The 26,559-nt window shown below is 38.0% G+C and overlaps 1 long non-coding RNA gene across 1 annotated transcript; it reads left to right on the top strand.

The window, feature by feature from the left end:
• Nucleotides 1-372: 372 nt before the first annotated feature.
• On the top strand, nt 373-24,935 carry LOC126262969 (uncharacterized). The gene is made up of 4 exons (XR_007546793.1): nt 373-470; nt 23,573-23,894; nt 23,993-24,192; nt 24,365-24,935. It is a non-coding gene; the product is annotated as an uncharacterized LOC126262969 (long non-coding RNA).
• Nucleotides 24,936-26,559: the final 1,624 nt, after the last annotated feature.

Raw genomic sequence — 26,559 nt, 5'->3', positions numbered from 1 at the left:
GGATTCAAACCTGCGACCGTAGCGGTCGCGCGGTTACACACTGAAGCGTCTAGAACCGATCGGCCACATCGGCTGGCGTTGAATAATAAATCGTCCTTTTAATATAAGACCCAAAATATTGTATAGTACGATTTTAAATTACCATTAGGTTCTGAGCTATCTCAATATTTCTTCATATTGTTTTTTGAATAACAGGAATCATCATTACACACATAGCTGAAGGAGAAATTTTAACTTTCACAGCTTGGTATCAGATACAGTAGTGAGTAGATATTCATCATCTCATTTTATTAACAAGTGTTTCTAATAATCAATTGCAGGTTGTGACTATGCCTTCCAGGTCAGCTACCACCTGCTGGACTCGAACGGTCTCCGAGTTACACTCGCTGACGCCTCGTCATCACAGCGCTGGAACACGTTGCCCAGCGGAACATATGAATGTCTACCACATTCACCGTAGACTACAAATGGTATGTGTAGCGTTCCTGTTTGTGTTGTTTTCGTGCAGTCGTGTTCTGAAACCAGAGGGTACTTGTGAATAAATAGTGGTTTTATAGCATACGTTTCAGAATCCAAATATCTCTGGTTTGTCCTGGTAGGTTCTAGTTTCAGAAATAATGTACATTTATAGAGGAACACAGACGAAATCGCCATATATTACAAGACCAATTTTCACTGCTAAACCTAATAACAAGTTCTACAAAATAAATAAGTGAACATAACTGTGAAACTGGATTCTCTAAATAACATAAAGTTCACAACTATAGAATTTTAAAATTGTTTTTATTCTTTGCAACTAGGACGAGAATGACGCTACCGTCTCCATTAGTAGTTTGACATTATGTGATTGTGCTATGTATCCCGTCAGGTTTCCACTACTTCTCCGACCAGCTGAGGGATTCCCTATACTTGTTCAACAGTGAAATCACAAAGTCTTTCAAGAAGTCTTCGTAGGTGACGGCACTGATAGTGTACCTTTAAGTCCATCCTGGCTCCCATGCTACACAAGCATTATGGGGATAAATTCTTAATACACGTGTACTTTATGGGTGCAGAAAGCACATTTCTCAATGTCTGCCATAGTGTAGTGAGATTCTAATCATTGATGTCCTTGTTAATTTGAGGACCATCGACGTTCCCATTTAATATTTCATTCAAGGATAAGAATGTATCGGGAAGTATACTTGAAATTATTTGCATTCCTATCCGTGACCATCCCTAACTCTTGCCCAGTTTTATACACAGTGTTGGCAGAATTATTTCTTTCCCAGTCAAGACAATTTCCATTTATGATATTTTCTGCGCCGTGATGTTTTTCCTCATAGGCATGTTACCTTTTTCCAGTAATCCTGTTGCGCTCTACTGTCACATTTGTATATGAAATTGGAGTATATTATATATCGCCACTGTGCTGCACGGACCACAAGTTCATGTTGAGACTAACATATCCAGGCGACATGCGCTCTTCATAATAAAGTTTCTGAAAGACTATCTGTGCAGTTTAAATATACTTATTGCAGTATTGTTAAATCAATTGAAATTGATGTGTGCAAATTACTCAGGCTACCGTATTGGCATACAAGACAAACTTCTGGAGGACCTGTATATCAAAAGCCTACAGTTCTTTGGTTCATAGTGCCGTAACGCATTCTGGTGAGTAGTTCAGGGACACTGTCAAGATACATTTGATCAGTATCTTGACCGAAGTATGGAATAAGTATCTTTATCCCTACTCTGGTAAGCTGGTAAGCTGCCGTTCTGGCTTCAGTCAGTTCTATTGTGACAAGAGTTCAGGAGCTTTTTATCACACATTAATCTCTGGTATGAGATCACTAAATTGTCCCTAGGGGAACTGCTGAGACACTAAAGTATTTTCTTTAGATTCAGATCCGCTGATAGCGACATAGCCCAACTATCCACCACCATGCAATGGCGTTTGAGAAAGTATGTTAATTACTGACAGAGGCACAGGCACATTTCGCCTTGCTGACTGGGTATTCAAATTACAGTTTTACGTCAGTTACTATTTTCATATTACGACACAAAATAAACAGTCATCATTATGATTGTTTTCGATCCCTCCACATAATGGAGACGACAATATTGAAGATTTTCGGTTTCTCATCTGTCTTCTGTCTTTGGCTCTCCACACAACTTTTACAAACTTTATCTGGAGCCCAAGAATTAATATGGTCTTCAAAGTGAATTCGGAAGTAGTAATATATCCTTGTTTGACAAAGTCAGTTACAAAAATTTTAACACAGCTGTGGTTCAGTTGTGGTGAATGAGAATGAACGATTTGAGAAAATCAGCCAATGAGTTGCAGATAAAAAGATTCGTCAACAACCCTTGACTCTGGTTACAACGACTGTGAAATTGTATTCTTCAGAAGTAAATGGACACGTAAAATCCATGCTTTCCTATGACAACATTCCCAACAGAGTTGGGTTAAGCCTACAAGCCTCTACATTAAAATGTACATGGAATTAAAAGTAGTGTAATGGACCTATGTGGCTGGTAAACTGGAAATTCCGTGTGGCTAGGGCCTCCCGTAGCGTAGTCCGTTCGCCTGGTGCAAGTCTTTCGAGTTGACGCCACTGCAGCGACTTACGTGTCGATGGGGATGAAATGATGATGATAAGTGCCACACAACACCCAGTCCCTGAGCGGAGGAAATCTCGGACCCAGCCGGGAATCGAACCTGCTCCGTTAGGTATGACATTCAGTCGCGCTGACCACTCAGCTACCAGGGGCGGACTATGTGGCTGGTGCCTTGCCATACTTTTTCCCCCTTTACTTTTAGGATGAGCAGTCGGATGTAATCTGCGCTACGGTACAGGCATCGGGTGGAAGCAGTGAATCCATGAGCATGGGACACTGCGCAGTGGGCCGACAGACTTAGCGCTGCCATATTGAAATGCCCGGCTGTCTGCGGTGTGGCGGACTGCACTCACCTCGATGACCCAGCACGTGATCCGTTTCGGCCACAGCGTGAACCACGTGCTGGGGACGTAGAAACCTGTACCGTTCACAACTTTAGCTCTGGTTGCAAGCGCTGTAATCATTTTTATCATTCCACAGAACACCGTACCAGCTACAGGCTCAAAATGGATTTTCCAAGTTGACTAATCTCTTATTCTATATGCACTTAATCACCAACAGGCATCTTAAACGACTATGAGACCCAAGAAAGTCACGAGCACCTTCTGAACTATTTTCACAGTGCTCTCTGAGGTACGTATTTGAAGTTAGTGCAATAACCTCTTAATAATCTTATTTTTATAGTAATAATACTTTTTTCGAAAGCTTGTTTATTCCTGAGTAATCAACGGCCAGACTCAGAAAATTCTAGACATTCGACAGAAGGAAACCGAATCAAATAGCAAAACTCACGTTAACCCTCATATAAAGCACATTTATGCAAAATGTAATCGGTTTGATGTAATTTTCTTCAATTATGCCCCCGAACCATACACCCAGTATATACAAATAAATGAGATTTTCTCAAGAATGCCCGTTTAAATTATCTTAGGAACTCTGTGACCTCCATCTCAAAGAACACAAAACATTACCAATAACGGCTATTAATCACTATGTATTAGTCTTCTCATACTCCTTGTTACAAACTCTTCTTTAGGGACACCAATTTATTGGAGATTTTTCAGTACGTTATACAAAAGTGTTAACGCTGCACATGTTGAAAGTAAAAGACTTTTATCTCGAAACTCTTACATACTTTGCTGCACTGGCACTAATGGAAGAAAGGATATGACAGCTTCACTTGAGCTACATGTTGTTTCAAAAATGAATGTATAGTTTGTAACCTCCCCACCCAAATATATATATATATATATATATATATATATATATATATATATATATATATATATATATATGAAAATGGACCGTGAACCAAGCGTAAACTCCGCACAAAATTAATATTTAAATGAATTTTTCTAATATTGTAACCTCTGAACTAAATTGGCTCCCATTTATAGTCTGTGTGCAGAAATGCATTCACATTTAATGTTCCCACAAAGTTCATTTCTCATTTAATGTTAAGTTCGAAACAGAAAAATTCCTAAACACCAAAATAATAAAAAAGTCTAGGAACCTGATAAATTTTATGAGGACAGCAGCGCTGCCCTTCGGCCCTGTATTCTGAATAAAAAAAGCAAAATTTCTTACCTCAATAAAAACTGCAAATATATCTGCTCTTAAGTAGAAATTTTCCGACACAGCTTCGTGCAATGCTGGCGTATATTTTTTTTTGTTCTTGGAAGGAATGATCATGCATTGGAAATATTCTTTAAATTGAAATGAATGCTTTTCTTTAAAAGAGTTACTTTATATTATAAAAATTATTATTGTGGCATTTTTTGGAACAAATTAAATGACAATTAACATACATTATTAGATATGTTCAAGGCTGCTTCTTTACCTTCTACAACAATACTCATCCTCCAGAGTCCTGACCAGAGTACCAAGCAGAGCACACAGCCGACACATGCCGACTCCCGCCGACTCACGCATACAAGCGCAGACTACTGTCGACTCGCGCAGACTAGCGCAGACTAGCGACAAGCAACAACTAACGACTTACTACTCTCTGGTCAGAGACTCTGTCATGCCTCGCCCATCGCCGGCAACGCATAAGTCTTACATAACCCTCCACTGGGGGGGCAAAATTTGCCAGCGATGGTGAGTCAATTGGACTTGCCATGAGCAACAAATTATTCTTAATTAACTAACTTTACATCCACAAATATATACATATATATATATATATATATAAGTGCATAACATGAAATAAAATATAGTGCACATGCACTGAGTACAGAACATATCAGGCAATGACAAAATGTATACACAATGAGTACAAAACATATTAACAAATGGCAAAAGTGCACACGCACTGTAGTAGTGAACATATCAGGAAATGACAAAATGTATACGTAATGAGTACAAATCATATTAACAAATGGCATAAAGTGCACATGCACTGTAAAACTCTTTAGCATTTTTACAACAAATAAACATATCAAGGAGTGAAATAAAGTGCACACGCACTGTAGAAGTCTTTAGCATTTTTACATAATATATCATGGAGTGAAATAAAGTGCACAAGCACTGTAGAAATCTTTAGCATTCTTACCTAACATACCATGGAGTGAAATAAAGTGCACACGCACTGTAGAAGTCTTTAGCACTTTTACATATCATGGAGTGAAATGAAGTGCACACGCACTGTATAAGTCTTTAGCATTTTTAGGACAACTGATCTTGTTAACAAATGAAATGAAGTACACATGCACCGTATATGTCTTTATCATTTTACAAGAATTTAAACGCATTGTATAAGTGTTTACCATTTTGCAAGAACTAGGAAAGGAATGGGAAGGATTGCGTCATGGTTGTAGCACTTTAGGTTGCACGCAGCTGCACCGAAAGTCCATATCTTTCTATAGAAGCACAACACCAAGTGAGACAATCTGAAGTTCTTTTCCTTGAAGTATTAATCAGTGTAGCCAAGACACTGAAATGTCGTAATAATATTCCATGCTATCCTATTGGTAGTACACTAGGTACACCAAACAGTGGGACCATAATAACATCTCCATCGCTCAAGGTGGTGGACAGCACGTCGTGTCAACACCACGTTCTTGTAAAGTGCACCAACGTAGAATTAGTGCAAAAACCAAATACAGTGCTCCATGATCATGAGGATAGACAGGACAAACGGATATTACACTAGTCTAACAACCGATTTGAGTAATTGGTGGCACTCATCGCCCAGTTACTGAACATTTCTGTACCATGTATGTAGTATTACAGAATAATGTTCATAAATTATCTGTTTACAGAGAACATTGGCACTCATTGGCCAGTTACAAACCATCAGAAGTCATCATTCTAAACAGGAGCTAATGAATGGCATAGTATAATCATTGGCACTCATTGTCCAGTTACGAAACACGTAGCAAGTATTGAATAGTACAAAACATTTTTCATCATTGAAGTGACATACGACATATTTAAAATAACTATTGGCGTTCATTGACCAGTTACAAACCATCAGAAGTCATCATTCAAAACAGGAGCTAATGAATGGCATAGTATTAACATAATTCACTTAGTTATAGTAATCATTGGCACTCATTGGCCAGTTACAAAGTATTCTTATATTTTTATAAAACCTTATTCAGTATTATTCAGAAGTTATCATTCAAAATGAGAGTCAATTATTGGCATAGCATTTATAGAGTATAAAAAATATTATTTACAGAAATTATGCGCATAGTATTTATGCATTATTACAAAGCATCATTCAGTATTACTCAGAACTGATCACTCCAGTGACATAGGACATATTGAAAATGTAACATACTATAACTATTATTCAAAGTCTGTGACTAGAAAACATTATTCAGAATTACTCAGAATTCATCATTCAAACGACATACTACTCAGAACTGATCATTCCTGTGACATAGGACATATTGAAAATGTAACATACAGTAACTCTTATTCAACGTCTGTGACTAGAAACATTACTCAGAATTACTCAGAACTCCTCCCTTTTTTGTGCTAGCCATGCATTGCGTTGAGATCGATAATTAATTACTGCGGCATAACAATATTTGCTTTTGAGTTATTGCTGCAAATGAAGGTGTGTAACATCATTCGTCATCAGTCAGCAGTAGCAAGGTTATGAAACAAGTAGAGTATATGTGATCACATTCATAAATGACATAGGTTTAATGAACAACTGCTTATAGCACATTAATTTCATGAATAATTTCTCCTGCAAAATTTACAAAAATGGATTATTAAACTGAAAGAAGAAACGCATATTATGCTGACAAGTAGTGAACTTCGAATTAACAGGTAGTGAAATGTGTATAAAATGTATATGTTCTCCAGCTGTCCTTTCCAAAACCTTCAGTCATCATACCATGCAACATAAGACATACTGTCAAAACGAACTGCAACAAATACTTAAATAACTACATAGCATAAATACATAAACTTCTACATTATCCTCATCTGCAAAGAAAAAACTTCATTATCCATATCACCATAACTCCATTATTATCATCACCTGTAAAGAAAAACTTCATTATCCATAGTAGCATATTATTCATCACCATTCATTATCATCTGCAAAAAAGTCACTTCATTACTCATAATACAACTATTCCTTATTTCTAGCATATTTCATCACTAAAACTAAGATGTGTAGTTAAGACTGCTATTCTACGATGTGTATAGTATATTCTTGTTAATGCTTGTTAATTCTGATCCATTTACTCTTCGTCACGAGGTATTGCATCTTCTTTCGTTCATTCCGAAGGTGAAATTCCCATTTCTGTTCAATTTATTTCTTTTACACGTTATTGCTTTCTGAAAATGATGAACAAAGATTAATGTCTTGCATTTAAATCATATATCCACTAAATAAAAACTGGTTTATAGTAACATCATTGAGCATACATCATAGCATGACAGAAAACGTAATATGTCAAAAAAAGACAGTGTGCAGGTGCAAAAATGTACACAGAGTATCACAATATAGCAGAAAAAAAAATGTAAAATAGTCACGATGTTGAGATATCATAAGGGTAAAATGTCAGTCAACTGGTGTTTGTTATATCTTAAATATTTCATAGTGCATACAAACAAAACAGGAAAACAATTATACATACATGAAAAATGGAAAATATGCATGGTCTGATATATGATGACAAGAAATGTGACCTCCTTTGTGTTCAGCTTGTATGTTGTGTAGTTAATAGAGGCGAGAATTGAAGACTTTAATGGAGAGAGAATTTAATAAAATTAATATGTCACTAGATAAAATTGCATCATTATTCATAAGATACGTAAGTTTATCTTGAAAAATGTGCACGGTCTGATGTGTAAGGACAAGAAAAGCTACCTGCTAACCTTACCTTACCTTGCCTTGCACTTGCCAAGAAAAAATACGACAATCATCAGTAAGTATTCATTTAAATAAAATTGCATAAGTGGTCATAAAAAATGTGTAAGTTCACCTGGAAAAATAGGCACGGTCTGATGTGTAACGACAAGAAGAGAGACCTGCTAACCTTACCTTGCCGGGCACTTGCCAAGAAAAAATACGATAATCATCAGTAAGTGTTCATGTGAATGTAATTGCATAAGTGGTAATAAAAAAAATTTGGAAATGGCATTACAGTGTGATAAATCATGAAGAATGTTCATTCAATAAAAGGTTTGATGTTGGAGACGTGGTGGTTCCCTTTGGTTTTTCTGGTTCTCAAAGTTTCGACGTGTACTACATTGGGGTGAGGAATGGTGCGAATTCGATATTGACCTGCGTATAGAAGCTCAAATTTACTGCATCTACTCTTTCCTCTGTTGGATAAATAGTGTGTACGTACTAATATCTTCTGTCCAATGTGAAAGTCACGGCGTGTACAAACCTGTTTTAGCTGTCTTCTCCGGCGCTCTGCAGCACGTTTGATGTTGTTCAGCGCAATGTCAATTATTTCATGGTGTCGTAGTCGACGAGATGTAGGAAAGGTTACTAATTCTTTAATTTTGTTAGGTGGTTCAACATTTTGCAGTATAACAGACGGAGATAGCATAGTAGATTCATTTGGTATGGAATTAATTACATCCTGGAATGAGAGTATGTATGTGTCCCAATCAATATGCCTTTTATGGCAGTATATTCTACACAGTTTACCAATTTCTTTCATTAATCGTTCACAAGGGTTCGAAGGAGCATGGTACCTGGATATATAGATCGGAGAAATGTTTCTAGCTCGTAACATACATGTCCATATAGCAGATCGAAACTGTGATCCATTGTCAGAAATTACTTTCAACACATGCCCTACATGAAACAGAAATTGTTTTACAAATGCGTTCGAAACAGTTTTAGCAGTAGCTTTGCAGAACGGAGTGACGGTAACAAATTTTGAAGTGAGTTCAACAGCGACGAAGATGTAGCAAAAACCTCTATTAGTTCTGGTAATCGGACCAAAAATGTCTACAGCGACCATATGTCTCAATTTAACAGGTACAATGGGATGTAATGGAGGAACATGTGAAGTCGTGTCTGATTTAGCTTTCTGGCTGATTTTACATGACGCTAAAATTCGTCGAATACCTTTATCCATGTTAAAATAACAGTTCTGTCTCAGTATAAGGAAACATTTTCTGGCTCCGTAATGTGCTTAACTTAAATGAGTATACCAGATTAATTTGTTAACAAGTTCGTCAGGAATGCATATTAACCAATTGTTGCTGTCAGGATGAGAGCGGCGAAACAGAATGTCATTGCGTACAGTGTAATGGTTTCTAATGGTAACATTATTCCTATCTTGCCGAAGGTGTTTAATTTCTTTCCACACGTTGTCTTTACTCTGCTCTTGTGCTATGTCTTGTAATGACGACGAAATGAAATTCTCAAATGCAACTTGTTGAATGTACATGACGCTGAAATTTGCTTTGCAGAAGTTGGTTGCGATGTCTTGCTGATTGTTGTTAAGAGAACGGGATAGTGCGTCTGCTACATTATTTCGTGTGCCGGGAATGTGAACAATTGTAAAATTAAATTCCTGCAAATAAAGTTTCCATGTACTTAATCTGTCCTATGTAAATTTAGCCGAAAGTAAAAACTGTATCGCTCTATGATCTGTGTAAACGGTAGTGTGTCTTTCATAACGAAAATGCCTAAATCTGGTAAAAACCCATACAACACATAATGTTTCAAGTTCTGTAACAGAATAATTTCGTTCTACAGGTGACAGAATGCGACTTGCAAAAGCGATGCTTTTAATTACTGTACAACCATCTTCTTCAATTTCCTGAAAAACGTGTACGCCTAAAGCGGTGTTGGAACTGTCGGTGGCAATGGAAAAATTTCTGGTAAGATCTGGGTGCGATAAAAGTGGTGCATGCAACAAGGCTTCTTTCAGGTTCACAAATTCAGAATGTGCTTGCCTATCCCAGGACCAAATAGTGTTTTTGCCTGTCAATTGACATAATCTAGGGGTGTCTAAAGCAGAGTAATGAATAAATTTACGAAAAAAGTTAATTAAACCCAAAAAACTGCGTAGTTGTTTCTTCGTCGTAGGAACAGTAATGCCACGTAAAGCTTGAAGTTTTTCCGGGTCAGGCGTAATGCCCTCTGCGGAAATTACATGTCCAAGAAATTTTATAGAAGTTTTACCAAAGTGCGATTTACTGATATTAAATGTGAGTCCTCATGCACGAAAAGTTTGCAACAGTCGTTCAAGAATCAGATTGTGTTCAGACCAGTTAGCTTCTGCAATAAGAATGTCGTCTACGTACGTTGTGATTCTGTCTTTAAGTTCTGTCGGAAGTATTGTTTTCAAACCGCGAATAAAAGCTGCTGAAGAAATAGTTAAACCGAATGGTAATTTACAAAATTGATAACAGTCACCAAAACAGAGAAAAGCCGTGTACTTTCTGCAGTTCGGATGGAGTTGAATTTGCCAAAATCCCGATTTCAAATCTAATGTGGAATAGATAGCAGTACCATGAAATTTCTGTAGAAGTTCTTCTAGTGTCTGTGGGCGATCTGTTTCATTAATAATAATGTCATTGATGTGACGCGAATCAAGTACGAGGCGAAGTGAACCATCTTTTTTCTTAACAATATGGAACGGGTTTATGTACGGACTAACTGCCGGTTCAATAATTCCTTGGTCAAGCATAGCTTGCAATTCTTTCTTAACTTGTTCTCTGTGAATATACGGAATGGGATAATGTTTGGCTTTAAATGTGTCGTGCTGTTTAACTTGAAATTCATACATAAAACCGGACATAGCACCAGGAACGTTGTCAAAAACTGGAGCTTGCTGTAAAAGAATTTTGCGTAGTTGCGTGCGTTCGTCGTCTGTATTTGCACTGCTCTGTTTAACTTTATCAGGAATCATCTGTATAACGTCATAGTCGGCTTCGTCTGGAGTATTATAGTTGTGTACGTACGTATCTGTGAACAATGTGGAATTACAGTCTGTGTTACGTGATGCGAAAATGAACTCGTTACGATTAATTGTTTGTTCTTCTGCAGATAAAGAGTGCTGAAATCCTAAAGCCAGTTGTACATTTTCATCCTTTAACATTAAATATGAGTTCTGAAAGTCAATAATTGCGTCGTGTTGTACCAGAAAATTCGTACCTAAAATAACGTCTGTTGTCAATAAGGGAACAATCCAAAAATTTTAGTGAAATCTATGACCTGCAATACAAAATGATAAATGTGTCTGTAATTTTACATCTACTCCTTTACTAGATACTGCTCCTTTTACTTTCGTTTTGCCTAATGGTAACGTAGGATAGGTATTCTCTTTGTTATACTCGTTGAAAGTTTCTTCATTTATAACTGACATAGGTGATCCAGAATCGATTACTGCTGAAAATTTCGGTGATTCCAATTTTAACTTCGATGACAGGGTGTGAAATGGTTTTTTGAATAACTGGTTTTTCCTGCAAAAGAGTGTCTAGGATGTCGTCAAAAGTAATAACATGTTCGTGACCAAGATTCTGTGTATTTGAAGTATTGCTTACGTTGGTGGAAGATGCAACCTGAACTGTATCTAGTCAAATTCTGTCTGATATGCTATTATTTTCTGGAGGATGCTGTAGCATTTCCACTATTTGTACTGTTCTGTTATTTCTTCCTGACCTATTACGTTCGGGATGATATCTACTGTCTGGTTCATTCATGATAATAAGTTGTTACGGATGATTTTGCTGCTGATAACACCGACTGTTATTAAACGTACGCTGAATATTGTGCTCATTACTTTTACGTCTGTCATGATAGTCATTTCTATATGGTGCATTGCGATAGGAATTGAAATAGTGTGTTTTCTGTACGTACTGATTCCCTTGTTGCTCTGCGTTACTATTTCTTAGAGCTGATGCTATGCGTGCATGCGGCGAAACATTAAAGCTTGGTTGACCTTGTGCCTTACATTGTTGGTTAGGTATGCTAACCGGCTGGCTTTGTTGCTGTTGCGGTGAAAAACCTCTATTGTTACCAAAATGTTTTACCTGTTGCTGATAATTTTGCACATGCTGATGATTAAAATTTGTTTTGTCTGTTATTAAAGTTCTCGTGGTTGTCATTTCTGGAGTGTCTAATGGAAAAATTGTCACTTTCGGTAAAACTTGTCTTATCGGGTTTTCTTTACTCATTCTTAATCCTAGATAGAGCGATAGAGAGCTATTCAGATAGATATAAAGGATGGTAGAAGAGAAGGCAGCAGTGCAGAAAACTAGAGATGAAATAGCACTACTACTGCTCGGGGCCCTGTGCACGCTACGGCACATATTCATTAAAGCGTAATGAATCCCCTGAGGTCAATTACGTGCTGCAAATAAATTTTAGTTTCTGCGTTACAGGCAATGGCGGTGAAAATTCAAAAGTAAATTATCGTATCCAGTCCAAAGCGTGACTCTGTGTTCTGTCATTTTAAGTACCTTAAATTTTCTCACGGTTAGAAAGTGCTCATAATCAAAATTGTCTTCTCTGAATGTCTGAACTGGTTCAGGATTGTATGATAATCCGTTTGTCTGTGTCTGCCCGGAATCCAAGTCACGTACTCTATGTAAATTACCTAAGTTACACTGGCTGTGTGAGTGTGACAAATATTTGGAAAGTGGCGTATGCTGTGACGTTTTAAAGGCTGAAATATTTTTCATTTCCGTCACTTCAAAACGTTCGTCAATTTGGCTGTTCTGTTGTTCAGATTTCTTATCGACTTTCGCTTCCAGAGTGCGTGAAAGTTCTGCTGACATTAATTTGAACTCGTCGCGAAACTGTGTTGTATTTACTGAACATTGTTTAGCAACTACACTAATTTCATCTCTAAGTATTTTCGTGGTGTCTGCATGCGTACTACATATTTCTTGTGCAACGGATCTAACTTTTTCACTACTATTCCTAGCACTAACCATAATTTCTTCATGTAATTGTTCTTTAGCTTCGTTACATCGCTCGGCAACGGCTGTAATCTGTTCAGTAGGCTGTTCAATAGAGGTGTCAAGTTTTTCATTAATTTGTTTTAAGTTCTCCTTACTTTGTTTGATCGACCTGTCATATTTTTCATTGAGTTGTTTGTACGATTCATTAAGTCGTTTGAAATTGTCGTCTTGTTCTTTCTTCGACCGTTTGAGATTTTCATTAAGTTGTAGCAATAATGCCATAACTTGATCCAAGCCAAAATTAGCGACTTTATTTTCTATGCTGTGTGTTGGTGTATCTGCATTTGTCGCGTTTTGTGTAACCATTAGGTCATTGTCTGATTCACAAAAAGGTTTGCAAATCAGATGTGCTCTGTTGGTCGCTACATCGGAATCAAATAAGTCTGACGTATTTTGAGTACATTGTTCACCTTCGTTAGGAACCATTATCTCTTCGCTACGTAAATTTTGCAAATCAGGCGTGTCAAACTGGACAGCGTTCATTGTAACGGAATGTGCCGCGTCATCAATTGTCGTTAAATTAACAGAGGACACAATTGAATTTGTTTGCACCTCATTAGGATTTAAATCAATACTAGTGATCGGTACACACTGATGATCTGTAATTAGGGGATTATCACTATTACACTGAGTGCCGCAAGTATTATCGGTCAAATTATTGGAGTCGGCTTTTTCACTCATTGCACATCGCGATGTACTGTTAACAGTTTTTCGCGGCAGTTTTCACAAACAAAATTAAGCACAAATGAAACAAGGACAATGCAAAAATGCAACAAACACAATTACAACAGAGAGCAACAAATTGCCGATGATCTGTGAAAGAAAGAGTGACAAATTAGTAAATGCGTTGCGCCAGATGCAAACTACGTTTAAGTAAATAAGAGCAGATATATGACTACTTCTCAGAAGATTCACAAAGAAATACGACCCTGGCCGGATGTCGCCAAGTGTAACCTCACCACACATTTGTGCTTAATTTTGTTTGTGAAAAATGCCGCGAAAAACTGTTAACAGTACATCGCGATGTGCATATAGATGAATGAAAATGGACCGTGAACCAAGTGTGAACTCCGCACAAAATTAATAATTAAATGAATTTTTCTAATATTGTAACCTCTGAACAAAATTGGCTCCCATTTATAGTCTGTGTGCAGAAGTGCATTCACATTTAATGTTCCCACAAAATTCTTTTCTCATTTAATGTTAAGTGCGAAACAGAAAAATTCCTAAACACCAAAATAATAAAAAAGTTTAGTAAGCTGATAAATTTTATATGGACAGCAATGCTGCCCTTCGGCCCTGTATTCTGAATAAAAAAAGCAAAAATTCTTACCTCAATAAAAACTGCATATATATCTGCCCTTAAGTAGAAATTTTTCGACACAGCTTCGTGCGATGCTGGCGTATATATTTCTTTTTTGATTCTTGGAAGGAATGATCATGCATTGGAAATATTCTTTAAATTGAAATGAATGCTTTTCTTTAAAAGAGTTACTTTAAATTGTAAAAATTGTTATTGGGGCATTTTTTGGAACAAATTAAATGACAATTAACATACATTATTAGATATGCGCAAGGCTACTTCTTTACCTTCTACAACAATACTCATCCTCCAGTGTCCTGACCAGAGTACCGAGCAGAGCACACAGCCGACACATGCCGACTCCCGCCTACAAGCGCAGACTACGACAAGCAACAACTAACGACATACTACTCTCTGGTCAGAGACTCTGTCATGCCTCGCCCATCGCCGGACACGCATACGTCTTACAAGTTTCACAGCACACCCTACGGCTTACTACCACAGCAAAACTGTTCCATTGTTCAGACTCAGATCTTGTCCACTATATATACCGAATGACCAAAAGCTACGACAAGGCGCTTTGAGTCGAGCCGGTACTTTGCTGATGAAGCGTACGCAATTCATTTGTCACAATACACTGGTAGAAATGCTTCCCGACATCCCACATCCAGATCGGCACTGATGTGACTCACAGTAGCCCTTCAATCACCCCACATGGCTATGAGATGGCGAAATAACGTACGTAGTAGTGATGTGGTGAGTTGCACGTCTATGGAAACATTGTCTGTGTAGTCCTGCAGATGCGCAGTACACACTGCTGACCATGAAAACCCGAATTCTTTGGCAATGCCCTGTGTGCTATTAGCCAAGCGTCTTGTGTCAATTATAATCTTACGTTTAAACTCTGTTATCTTGGGATATGCTACCGTACTGATTATATACTCATCTCTAATGGCCAACTCAGCGAGACTGCGCAGTGGTTAGGAAACTGGACTCACATCGAGAGGGCGACGCCCGTCTGTCCATCCAGATTAGGTTCTCCATGGTTTCTCTAAATCGCTCCAGACAAGTGCAGGGTTGGTTCCTGTGAAAAAGGGCACAGCCGACTTCCTTTCCCACGCTTTCGTAATTCGAGCTGGTGCTCCATCTCTATTAACTGCGCTGCCGGCGGTACTTAAACTATAAACTTCCTTTCCTCTAACGGACTGCTCAGATAATGTGTCAACAGTCCACGCTTCCACCAGAAGCCCTATCTAGTCGCAACACTCGGGTGACATACATAGTACGTATTCAGATGGGGTAGCCCTTATCGCGACATTTAGCCACTCAGTTTGCTATTAACCGAAAGACAAGTTAAGCACAGAAACTGTTTGTGTAATTCTGAAGTGATATAAGAAATACAAGTTCCTTGAAGTTCAACGTTCTGGCATCGTATTCCCATTGGGAACATGACCCTGTCTACTGTGAGAGCAGCCGTTACACATCATGGCCGAAAATGTCGTCTGCCGTGAAATGGAGCCTTAGAGATCGTAAGACCAGTACTAGGTGACGGAAAGTAAAGGCGGTGTCACAGCTATCCTGTATCAAGTGGAAATAAATCCTTTGCTTTAGAGTCTGTGGTGAGTGCTTGGTCTCTGTCAAGCGACATGATCCATGGAATTAATATCACTTTGCGGTCAGAATCAAGGTGACCTGGCTTCAGGCGGCCAAATCATTTCACAAAATATATTCATGAAAAAATAAGGTACCTTTGGGAGTCTATATCGCGAAGTACTGAACAGAAGAGTAACACATTTCTTGTCTATTCAGCTACTTTTATTTACATTATAAACCTAAATGCTTGTAAAGTACAATGAAGCTAAGGATAATGTGACAATAGTCACGAACTCCAGTGACCTCATCATTGACCCGAGTTACCACACCTCCCTTTCTCCACACCCAACATTACCTTTCAAGTTCTTTGACATGCTAAGTAATTACGAGCTCTATCCTCTGCAATGAATGGCCACGTCTTTAAAACAACATGAAAGTTATCTGTCGCATTTGAAACTTTCACTCCTGACGCTGTATCCCGAGTTATTAACTTGCAAGCTCATTAAAAAAGTACACGTCTGTATCTAGCTCTCGCTTATCTATGAACATAATTGCCTTTGGGGCGTTTGTAAACTTGCTCGGAAGGGGTGAAACAGTTTATTAACATACTATCTACAAAGATTATGAAACCGTATAATTTATGGACACCTCAGGACAGTGGCTATAGGGAATGGTGATAACTTAATCACTGAGGAGATACTACTGACTTTCAAAATCTGCCTGGAGGGGCGTATTAGTGAATTTTGGGGTAAGCTTCTCTATAAGCTTAGTTTATTGAGTGATAAACAGATTTGTTTTACGGCGAATCAGTCATTGCAAACACACATGCATGAGCAGTTGTTTGTTGCAGCATCAGTTAATAAAGTCTGCGTTCACCGGAGCTTCTATTGGGAACGAAATTTTAGATGCTGAAGCAAATGACGGCTTCTGAGCAGCGCATAATGTTTCGGCCTCACAATAGGGGTTCTGCTTGTGGCTTTCATCTTTTGAAGCGTGGCTGTCGCCACTCCAAACTACGAGGTAGACATTCCAGTTTGCACAGAGCAGAAGTGATATACTAAGTTTGCCTTTGTCGTATGAAGCCTGGTCGCACTTACCAGGCGTCGCTCTTTCATTGCATCTTGTAATGTTCTGACCATAGTGTTGACACTTGAAATTGGGCATTGGGTTGGGGACACAGGGTTTCACTTTCAGGCGACTGAATCCTACGATAAAATGTAGCTGTCTATTCTAGTACGCCGTTTCTTCACTTTAAATCATTCGTTACATGTTTCATACGATCAACCTTCCGAACTTAATTTCCTCTGTATTTATATGCACCAAGTCCCTCATCATATAAAACCGTGGCTTGAACTAACTATTTTGTGTAATTCAGTCATAATTGACCCTTCTCAGAGGGCTTTCGCTTTCTGTACTTCCTCCACCTTACACTATGTGGCAGTTGTTACCAGTGGTGTGCCAATCCACAAGCGATTAATAGGTTGATGGTCAATAATACTTCGGGGATTACACAAGAATTCCGGGTTACGAGATCAACAGCGCTCAAGGTGGATCTTTCGTCTTTCATCGCGAAAGCAATGATAATTCAAAACTACAAGTGTATAACAATGGACAATCACGGCGTTTCTGTAGAGTCACACGGGACGATCAACAGTTTACTGTATGTTATATCGCACATTTGTTTGTCGTGCGTCAGCAAGCAACTGATAACAGGACGAATTCTGTATGGTAGCGAAGTCTTCCTTCAATATACAGACGACTCTCGCAGGCCAGTATGTAAGCGTTCCAAGTTTGTATCACTACCGACATGGAATAATTGTGAGTGAAAAGTGGTTCACCAAAAAGTTTATAGTCACGATATTCAGAGAGAATAATAGAATAATGAACGAAAATTATAACTCTCAAATTCAGCGTCTACCTCTTCTTCGTCTTCTTCCTGCTCTTCTCTTCCCAGAATGTAGAATGTGGGCTCACAGAGAATGATGTTAGTAGTTACAGCAGTTTCTATCGAAGTGGTGATAGTATGTAAAGACTAAGGGAGGGTAACACTCACATCACTTTCTTATTCCTCTTTCTGGAATTTGTCTTACTATTTTCACACATAAGATGCTCCCTGTACACCACGTTCACTACGTTTAATTAAGTGTAATCGAATAGTTATTTTTTAACCTTCGAAATCCATAATATACTATATTTTGAGAAATATTACCACCACAGGCAGGCTTTCTTTTTCTGAGTCATTAGATTTTGACTGGTTTGATGCGGCCCGCCACGAATTTCTCTCCTGTGCCAACCTCTTCATCTCAGCGTAGCGCTTGCAACACATGTCCTCAGTTACTTGCTGGATGTTTTCCATTCTCTGTCTTCCTCTTCAATTTTCGCGCTCTACGACTCCCTCTAGCACCATGGAAGTTATTTCCTTATACCTTAACCGATGTCCTATTATCCTGTCCCTTCTCCTTGTCAGTATTTTCCACATATTGCTTTCCTCTCCGATACTGTACAGAACCTTCTCATTCGTTGCCTTATCAGTCCACCTAATTTTCTAGATTTCTCTGCAGCACCACATCTCAAATGCTTCGATTCTCTTCTTTTCCGGATTTCGAACAGTACATGTTTCACATCCACACAATGCTGTGCTTCCAACGTACATTTTCAGAAATTTCATCCTCAAATCAAGGCCTAGGTTTGATACTACTAGCCTTGTCTTGGCCAGGCATTCCCCTTTTGCCAGTGGTGTTCTGCTTTTGATGCCCTCCTTTCTCTGTCCATCACTGGTTATTTTGCTGCCTAGGTAGCAGAATTCATTAACGTCATCTACCTCATGATTATCAATTCTGATGTTCAGTTTCTCGCTGCCCTCATTTCTGGTACTTCTCATCACTTTCATCTTCCTTCGACTTACTCTGTCATTATTCGTTCTCTCTCTCTTCTCAGCGATCACAGGCCCTGTAGATAACGCGCTGCATCAACGATCTGCTTCCACCGCCTTCTATCTCTCCTAGCCTTCTCCACCCTGCGGAAATTGCTAATGCTGTGATGTCCTTCTCTATGTCATTTCTCCACCTTGTACGAGGTCGGCCCATTGGTCTTGTTGCCTGGAGAGTTCCTTCAAATTCTTTCTTGGTGATTCTGTTGTTTTCCATTCTGGCCACATTTCCACCCCATTGCAGTCTCCCACTTTTTAATTTCTCGATGATAGTGGGTTGCTTCATTGACTGATAAATTTCATTGTTATTTCGAATTCTCTATACGCCATTCTTCAACACAGGTCCCCAGATTTTTCTCATTACTTTTCTTTCAAAAAAATTCAGTTTTTCTCTTTCATTCTTTGTAGGCGCCCAGCTTTGTGAACCGTTCAGTACTATTGGGCAGATAATAGTGTTGTATATCTTCATCTTTGTGGTGATTGACAAAGCTTTACTTTTGTGTGGGTTGCTTAGTGAGTACAGACATGTTGACCCTGAGTCTATTCTTTCATTTATATCGATTGTTTTGATATTTTTATTGTTGTAACGTCATCGAAGGTATTTAACTGGAGAACTTTTCTGAGTATAGAATGTTGGTCCATTTCTTAGTAAGGACTTGGGTCTATGACTCGACCTATTTCCATATATTCGGTTTTCTTTTGGTTAATCAAAACCCCGATTTTGCTGGTACTGTGCCTGAGAGATCTGTCCAAGTCTTTCAATTCTTTTTCTTGTTCACTCAGCAACACTATATCATTTGCATAATCCAGGAGTTTTACTTCACTGTGTTCGAATTGGAGACCATCGTATAGATGTAAATTACTCTCCCAAACCACTTTCTCTAATGCAAGATTGAAGAGGACACATGAAAGAGCCCGTTTTAATTGGAAAGGTGGGGGATACGGATCCTCTGAACTTTACTGCTGCCTGGGAGCCATCCATGCACAGCTGTATCATCCTAATGATTTTACTGTGTATACTAAATTCTCGTAATGTGTTGTAGAGGCTACTTCTGTGTATGCTGTCGTTGGCTCGCTGTAAGTCAATGAAGAGACTGTGGATGTTTTTGTTAAATTCCCAGTACATCACAAAGATCTGTCGTATAGTAACCACAGTATCAGTTGTGGAACGGTTTGTTTGAAATCCAGCCTGGTAATCTGGAATAATGTTTTCTGCGTAAGGTTTAAGTTTTTCCAGAATGGTCATTGACAGGATTTTGTATGTTATGTTCAGAAAACTGATTCCTCTGTAATTTCCACATTCCATTCTGTTTCCTTTCTTGTGATGGGACAAATTATTGCAGTTTTCCAATCTTCCAGTCGATATTCGTTACACATATAATGTTCATTACGTTCAGCATTTCATGTAATTCTTCTTCAGTTTAATTCAGGATGGCAATGTCATCAGCGAATCGTATCATTGATATTCTTTCACCATGATTTTTTATCCCACTCTTCAACCTTTCTTTTATTTCCATCATTGTTTCTTCGATGTACAGACTGAACCATGGGGGTGAAAGAATGCATCCCTATCTTATACCCGTTTTCATCGGAGCTCTTCATCCTTGGTTGTCCTCTCTTACTATTCCCTCTTAGCTCTTGTACATATCGTATGTTATCCGCCTCTCTCTATAGCTTACCCCTATTTTTCCCAGAACTTCGAACATCTTTTACCATTTAACATTATCGAACACTTGATAGGGATCGGGAGTGTGATGTAGGTGGTGACCTGGTGAAGATAGCTACTCAAACTGGTGGCACTAATTTGTATTTCTTGCAACTGTTTCAGTGTCATGATTGGCCTCATCTTATTGCGGATGTTAGGCACGTTAACATGAGGCTGGAGAGGGCGCTGATGGCAGAGGGCATAAGTTTACATTTCAATGGTGCCAGCTGGTTCTGTCAGTATATCGAGTTTCACTGCACCTCAATAGGTATGGGAAGGGGAGGCTGGCAAAGCTTATAGGTGACAATGCAGTGGCTGGTGGTTGGATCACTCATGGAAAAATTCCTTTATTAGTTCGTGTTAGAGCAGCACCTTTCTGGACTGAAGTCAGCTGATAGGTGTACCTGCTTAGAGGGCTCACCTTCAGAAGATGTCATTTTTCCAATTAGAAAAGGAATTAGCGTATTTCATCAAAATATAAGGGGTATTAGATATGAAGTTAGTGAACGGCTTATAGATGTTGACTCTGAAATTATGGTTTTATCAGAGCACCACTTAAATAATTAGAAAATTCAGATGGTTCCCTTACCAGGATAGAGATTAGCTGGCTGCTGCTTTTTTTTTGGGGGGGGGGGGCAGAGGGTTCCTTGTGGGGTGGAGGAATGGCTATGTACATAAAGAACCGTTTTCCATTTGTGTCCATAGACATATCATGGCAGTGCACGAACAGATATTTGAATGTTGTGCTGGAGTAGTTGATTTTAGGGCAACTAAATTTGTAATTGTTGTTGTTTAAAGCTCCCCTACCTCTGAGTTCAGAGCGTTTCTGCTCAGGCTAGAGAAGGTTCATGATTCACTTTGTAGGAAATACCAGAAATTAGTTATATGTTGTGCCTTCAACATACATTTAGTATACAGTGGTTCAAGAAAAAGGATGTTGGTAGATCTCCAAAATTCATATGATCTGGTCCAGACTGTGGTTTTTTTTTCATCCAGGGTGCAGGGGAATAGTAGCAAAGCCATAGAGACTATTTTGATTCATTCTTTATTGTTTCATGTGCATTTTATTGGTAAATGGATCAATGACCTTCCCAGCCATGATGTACAAATTTTAACACTAAAAGGCTTTTGTACTCTAACAAATGTCACATATATTAACAAACTATGCAGCAAAGTTAATCCAAAGCATTAGTGTTTTATAAAACTTGTCAAGGGACATGAGTGGCAGGATTTTTTATAGTGTTGATTAAATAGATGTCAAATATAAAGTTTTTCTCAACACATATTGTCATGCTCTTTGAGAGTTGCTTTCCACTAGAACATTCTAAATGGGGTACTAGTAGTAACAGGCAGCCCAGGTGGCTGACTACTGCGACAAGGATATCATGTAGAACAAAGTGAGGATTATATCAAAATGTTAGAAGTAGTCCCAATCAAGCTGCAGTAGCCCCTTCACAAACAGTATTGTAAGATGCTTAAAGATTAATTGGGAAGGCCAACAGTACGTGGTATGCAAATACAATAGCAAATTCACAGGATAAAACTAAAACCATATGGTCAGTTGTGAAGGAAGTGTCTGGTCAGCAGCATAAGATCTATGATATAAATTCAGTTTGTAGTAAAAATAACTGTTACTGATAAATAAGATTTCCGTACATGAATTTAACAATCATATTCTGAGGATTGCTGGTGAATTAAATAAGAAATTAGTTTCTACAGTGAATCACACAATTTTCTTGGCAAATGCCTTTCCGAGATTGATATCTGAAATACTCCTCTGTGATACAAATGAGGGGGAGACTGAGTCAATAATTATGTCACTGACGACTAAGGACTCTCATGGATATGTTAGAGTGCCTATCAGAATATTAAAGTATTGTGCGGCACATGTTAGACATGTATTTCGCCATATTTATAATTTTTCCTTTAGGAATAGTAAGTTTCCTGAACGGTTAAAGTACTCAGTAGTAAAGCCGCTGTATTTAAAGGGAGACTAGGATAACGTACACAATTTTAGACCTGTTCCTATGCCATCGGTGTTTGCTAATGTTATTGTAAAGGCTGTGTATGTAAGGATAATTGATCATTTAATATCACACGATTTGCTATCTGATGTACAGTTTGGCTTTAGAGGTCGTTGAACAACAGAAAATGCTATGTAGGTTCCCTTTTTCTCTCTGACGTACTGGATGGGTTAAACAAAAGGTTTCGAACGCTGGGCATATATTTTTATTTAACTAAGGTGTTCGTTTGTGTTGATCTCAAAATATTGCTCCAGAAGTTGGACCATTACTGAATACGGTGAGTAGCTCACAATCCGTTCAACTCTTACAACAGACAACAAAAAGGTCATTATCCACAATGTATAGACATGGTGGGCCACTCCTGTTCCTTATTAATATAAATGCTATGCCCTCCACGATTACGGGTAACTCTAAAATATGAACGGGCGAGAATGATATAGCCCAAAGCCACACTTTTCTCAAAATACGTTTTTTGTGTTAGTCAACTTCTACTCAACAGAGGAAGCTAGTGTGTAAATATTTTAACTTTCCCTCACTAGATGGCAGAGCAGTTCACACTTGTTGTTCTCCTACTGTGAGGAAACAGTCTTTTTCGCGTCTGAGACAACCCAAGCCACAGTACAATGGTGCTTCCAAAGAAGATTCATATACAGAAATGGCTAGTTCTGAAAACGATTTTTCAACCAATGGCAGCAGTTATTGTCCATCTGACGAATTTTTATCTCAAAATGACATGATAAGTCTAAAATACTTACTTTTTTAATCATTTAAAACATTGATGCTTCGGTCAGTATCAGAGTGAAATATTATTCTGTAATTATAACTCTTACATACTCGCCAATTAAAATATGTACATGTGAATCACGAACGAATTTTACTTCTCCTATTAATTACTGCCGTATTGGCAATAATTTAAATATTATAAGCCTGTTTGTATAATATATTAATGTTTGGTATATTTGTTAATGTGACTTTGGCCTTTCTCATTCTGATTACTTTATTTGTCTTAGTATGCTGATGAATGTGAAAGGTCTCCTGAAGTATCACCTGCTAAAGAACCTAAAGGCAGAAAAAATACGAGAAATGTGAGCCATTGGAAAAGGGAGACATTTAAACGTCATAGATATTTTGGCAGGGAGTACATATCTGATAAAACAGGACAAATTGTTGGTGCTAATGGTCTTGGTTCTGGATGTAAACGTAAATACAAGTGTTGGGGCAAAATTCATGAATGTATAGAGCAGACATTCAATTCTTTTGGGGATATGGGTAATTTCAATTGCCAAAAAATTACCTTCTGAGCAATGTTAAGATGCAAGAAGTGCAAAGGAGGTAACTATGGCTAATGTTAGTTTGAAATTGATTTTTACATCATGTACTTTTTATAAATATAATATTATTATTTTGATTAATATATTTCCCTTTTTTAGCTACCCAAAGAAGAGGAAAAGCACAATTTCAAGGCGAATGGTCACTTTCTCGTACCAGGTTAAGGTTTATGGCTGTAATATTTTGGTAAGCAGAGAAGCGTTTTTTAGTGTGCATGAGCTTCAGAACAATCATGGACGTCTTAAGAACTTACAAAAATACTTGCGTGATGGACACTCCACTTCTCCAGAAGACAAAAGAGGTATTTAACGATTAAACTAATGTTGCATCCAGGAAAAACCATAATTTTGTTCAGTTGTGCTTATTTATCCAGTGTTTTTCTTTACACATCATAGTCAGACACCAATTCACTAAATTTGTCTGACCTGGACATTTACCTTGACAAATCACTTTTTCTTTTTCTTTGTTTCCAGGAAAAAATTGATCCCATCAAGGAAAATTTCACAAGAAGTAGTTCAGAGTGTTCACAATTTCATAAATAATGTACCTAAGTATGCCAGTCATTACAGCCGCTCACAGGACCCCAATAAAATGTACTTCGACCGTGATATGTAGATTTCTTCATTATATCAAGAACATTATTTGAAATATTGTGAAGAAAATAATGCACCACAAGTAAAAGTTTCGACATTTCGAGATATATACAACCCTGATTTTAATATTTGTTTTAAACTGCCACATTCAGATTCATGTCATGTATGTGGCGAATATCAAATTCAAATAAAAAATGCACAGTTCAACAACTCTGAAGATATTATTAGAAGATTAAAATTTGGAAGGGACCTACATCATGCCAAAGCATCTGATGCACAAAATATATTTACATAGCTTTCCAAATTACCTAGGGAAAATCCTGAGGAATATCTTACAATAGCCTTTGACCTACAACAAACCTTTCCAACACCAAGGATTACATCTGGGCCTCCATTCTATAAGAGGAAGTTGTGGACTTACAATTTTGATATCCATGATTAAGGGTCTGAAATGGGAGTGTGGAGTGCAGATGAAGGAAAGCATGGATCTGATGAGATAGGAAGCTGTCTGATAAAATTCTTAGAAATGCAAAAGTCTCAGGCAAACATTCTGCACATTATTAGTGATAATTGCAGAGGCCAAGGCAAAAACTGAGCAATTGTTGCACTAGAGAGGTCACTAGTGCATTCAGGAAAATTTAAGGCCATTGAACATTGGTTTCCACAAGTTGGACACACACGACTGCCCTGTGGCCGAGATTTCGGTCGAATTGACAATCACGTTAAAAACAGAAACCCCACTGTGTACACCCCTCATGATTGAGTTATAGGCATTACAGAACTTGCAAGAATAAGCCATTTTCAGTCGTTAAAATGAAGCAAGCAGACTTTATAGGTCTGACACCCCTTCAGATAAATATTGCAAAACAGGACAAACATGATGGATCTCAGTTCCGATTTTCTGAAGCGACAGCTTTTCGTTTTGATGAAGGAGTGCCATCAGATTTAAAAGTGAAGTATCAGTACACTGAATTTGAAGAAATCATAGCTGTAAATATCACTAAAAAGGGACGACCACATCAGGAGAGTAATCCGTTCCAGCTCTCAAGGAAATACTTAAAGCTCATTCCAATTTGTGACAAAAAACTCAAAGATGTTATGTCATTATTGCCATACATACAAAATGTTTCGAAGGGATACTTCAACAGTCTGAGTGAATCAAAGGAACAAAGTGATGAAAATGAAACAGGGGTGATAGATATCGGCTATATTGTGTGAAACACTGTTGTGAATATCTTCATAAGTTATATTGTATATTGATGTGCAAATTTTTGTAAACGTTGTGTTAAGTTAGTATGAGACAGGCCAAAGCCCATTGTTGAATCATCCAGGGCTAAAATATCTTTTTATTAATAATGTTTAACTTTGTTCACAATATAACTATGCAAACATGTATAGTAACACATTAGAGAAATAAGCTAGTTTTGTCAAAAAACCAGTAAAGTTGAAATATGATTTATGGATTTATTCGAAATTTTAAAATGCTCCCCCAAAAAATTTCCATTTAGTGGCTTTGGATTATGTCATTCTCACCCCTTCATATTTCTGTTTGCTGATGGCACTAGCTTGGTAGTAAAGGATGCTGTGGGCAACATTGGTCCAGTTTCAAATAGTACAGTTCATGACCTAAGTTCACAGCTTGTACAAAATAAACTAAAGCCAAATCACAGTAAGACTTAGTTTTTACAGTTTCTAACACAAAGTTCAACAAAACCGGACTTTCTAATTTCACATAATGGGCATATTATTACTGAAACTGAACAGTTCAAATTTCTAGGTGTTGAGATAGATAGTAGACTGTCGTGGAAAGCCCACGTTCAGGATCTTGCTGTAAGACAGCCATTTTTACTATTCAAACGGTATCTGAAGTGAGTGATCGTTTGACACGATAATTAGTCTACATTGCTTATTTTCAGTCGCTTATGTCGTATGGTATTATATTTTGGGGTAACTCTTCCCATTCTAAAAGGATATTTTTGGCTTATTACCAAGACTAAGCAGAAATCAAACCAAACCTGCATTAAGATCTGACTTCCTTAACTCTTGTGCAGAAATGGGTGCAGTATACTGCTGCA

Source organism: Schistocerca nitens, chromosome 6 (genome assembly GCF_023898315.1).
Source record: "Schistocerca nitens isolate TAMUIC-IGC-003100 chromosome 6, iqSchNite1.1, whole genome shotgun sequence".
NCBI lineage: Eukaryota > Metazoa > Arthropoda > Insecta > Orthoptera > Acrididae > Schistocerca > Schistocerca nitens.
Note: the sequence above shows the minus strand (reverse complement) of the source record. Positions and strands in the feature narration are given on the sequence as shown.